Source organism: Gobio gobio (genome assembly GCF_949357685.1).
Source record: "Gobio gobio genome assembly, chromosome: 3".
Classification (NCBI taxonomy): domain Eukaryota; kingdom Metazoa; phylum Chordata; class Actinopteri; order Cypriniformes; family Gobionidae; genus Gobio; species Gobio gobio.
Window position 1 is genome coordinate 20,719,743 of NC_137099.1, and position 2,724 is coordinate 20,722,466.

The 2,724-nt window shown below is 33.3% G+C and overlaps 1 long non-coding RNA gene across 1 annotated transcript; it reads left to right on the forward strand.

Annotated features, from left to right (window-relative positions):
• The first annotated feature begins 357 nt into the window (after positions 1-357).
• On the forward strand, positions 358-2,248 carry LOC307124465. Its single transcript, XR_013816266.1, has 4 exons — positions 358-460; positions 575-634; positions 1,812-1,934; positions 2,028-2,248. It is a non-coding gene; the product is annotated as an uncharacterized lncRNA (long non-coding RNA).
• Positions 2,249-2,724: the final 476 nt, after the last annotated feature.

Below are 2,724 nucleotides of genomic sequence, written 5' to 3' on the forward strand. Positions count from 1 at the left end.
AACGTGGGGAAACCCGGATGCGTGTCATTCTGTGCATCCGTTCTTAAAGGGGCTGCAGCTTTGTCATCATTTTAATAAAACAAAAGAATAGAGAAGACCTTCTGCTTCTTTAAGAATCATGTGATATTAATTAATTGAATATCATACAGTGAAGACTTTTAAAGCAGTATTATTCTGTAGCATTTTAATAAAATATCCATCAAAATAAATATATTGTGATATCGTTATTGTAAAATATAATTTCTCATGTATGTATAATTATATGGTCATAATGCCCATCCCTACTGTCAGCTAGTTTTAAGATCAAGCTTGTCATAAAATGTAACAGAGCTTTGGAATGAATAATCTGAGATCATGTACACTTGTTCTGCAGAGAGGACAGGAAAACACCATACTTGGACTGAAGAATTATAGGCAAACCAGGATTTTGGATCTACTGTAAAGTTTTTGTATGGGCCTGGTGAGTATGTTTTGCAAGTCCATGTCCGTAAGTTGATAATTAATATTAATGTTTTATCAAACAAATTAATATTCATTTGTGTGTGTGCATGTTTCTTCCCCCCTCATGATCCAGAAGTTTTGGATCCATGATCCTGAAGAACTTTTACAGATGTTGACCCTGAATGTGTAAAAGGTAATCTTAAAAATGTTGTCATTATTTTATTGTTCTCTGTTTTTTTCTGTAATGTAGACGCATGCATTTTCTGTGAAGTTGCTTTGAAACAATATCAGGGTTTTTCCTACATTGAACATTTTTTGCCGGCCGCCAAAACAAATTTTTGTCCCGCCAAAGCCTTATTTGTTGAGTTATTGTGATTTATGATTGATGTAGTAGACGTCACATATTACGTTAATCAAAATCAAAAGGTCGGAAGACCGAATCCATGTTGCATGTGGCGCTATCAGACGTCTTCCTTTAATTACCGCTGGGTGTGAAATGCGCTCAAAAAACATTGACTGATTCTCTGACCAGCTGACATAAACCATACTTTAAATAAACAGGAAACAAATCCTATCCGGTTATGAAGTGTTTTCTGTGTCTTGACAAATCTTTCGCGATGTTCTAAAGACGGGATTCACACACAACGCGTCTGCTAATGTCCGATTCGCCACCTAATGACTCCTTTGAACCGAATCATTTTAACGACTGGTTAGAACTGATCTGTCCAACACTGAACTCACGAATTAGTTTAATCATTTACTCAGAACAACACCTGAAATGAGAACACTAGTGTGCTTACCCACTTTAGCAAGAGTGGATGGTAAGAATTATTTTTAATTATCAACAGTCTTTCAGCTTATTTATGTGGACAATGTGTAGTAAAATAAATAGCCTAAAATCATTTAGTTTAGACTGGAGTGAGGTGAACCCAGAACAAATTTGTTGTTAGCTAGCTGATTGTATATGGCAGAAAATTAGGCTATTTGTTCATTTTTTTTTAATACTATTTTTTTAATACTGATATGATTACCAAAACAATTATCAGTAAATAGTGTAAAAATGAGGAACAAAAACAAACATCAAGGTATCAAAATAAGATAAGCAAAAGTTACAAACTTTCTTTGAATTTATTTCAAATTTATTGTCAGTATTGCGCTTGCAGATCATGTGGGTAGGGTATTTTTTTTTTACCGTGCGTATGTGTGTGTATGGATGACCATGTCTGTCAGCCACCACCGAAGACCATTTTTGACCGAGGAAAAACCCTGAATATGTATTGTGAAAAGCGCTATACAAATACATTTTAATTGAATTGTTTTACTTACTTTTATTGGCATTAACTATATATTATTAATGTATTATTTGGCAGGTCTCAAGATGTATTTTATTTTGTGAGACTTTGCTGAGGAAGTATTCTTTGGCTCAGTCTGAAAAGGCCCAGAAAAGAAACACTATGAAGAACATCACACAGAACCGTCAGAGAAAGAGACGGGTAAGTTAAGAAACCGGTTAAGCTTTTTCCCTCCAGAATGTTACTATACTCCTCTCTGAGTTTTAGTGGTTAATTTACTGTCATGTTTTGCAGTTGCTGGAGACCAGGTCCAGGGTTGCACAAACCAACACAGAACCTGTGGAAGACCGCAACTATAGACCTGATGAAGATGAAGATGATGCTGTTGTTGATGGAAGGCTTGGTTAGGCTAGCTACTACAAACCAGACTAGACTGACCCACACTACATGTCACATCACCAGCCCATCATGCCAGTTTGAAAAAATGTTCAAAACTCAAACAACATTGTGTTAGAGTTGGTCACAATTATTTTATAATTTTAATATTCAATTGTTCCATTTTATATTTTCTTTATTCCTATGTTTATATACTTATACTTTTATTGGTTCCCATATATAGAACATTTACATATATTTTATATACACTTTTTAATTTATAGATTTCTTTGTCTCGTTTTATATTGTATACTTTGTATGTTTGTTCCTTTTTAGATGTCCATGTTGCTTTTGATCTCCACGTTTTGTATTGTTGTTCCTTTTACGTCGCCTTCCTTTAGAAACATTTTGTTCACTTATCTTTTCCCCCATTCATTTTAATGTATGTTTATAATGCTCTTTGTTCTTTTTATTTGGTTATATTGTTTACTTGGAATATTTATATGTATTTTAATATATTTTATATACACTTTTTTTGTCTTATAAATGTATTGTTCTCATTTTATATTGTTTAATTTGTATATTTATTCTTTTCCTTTTTATGTTCACTGTGTAT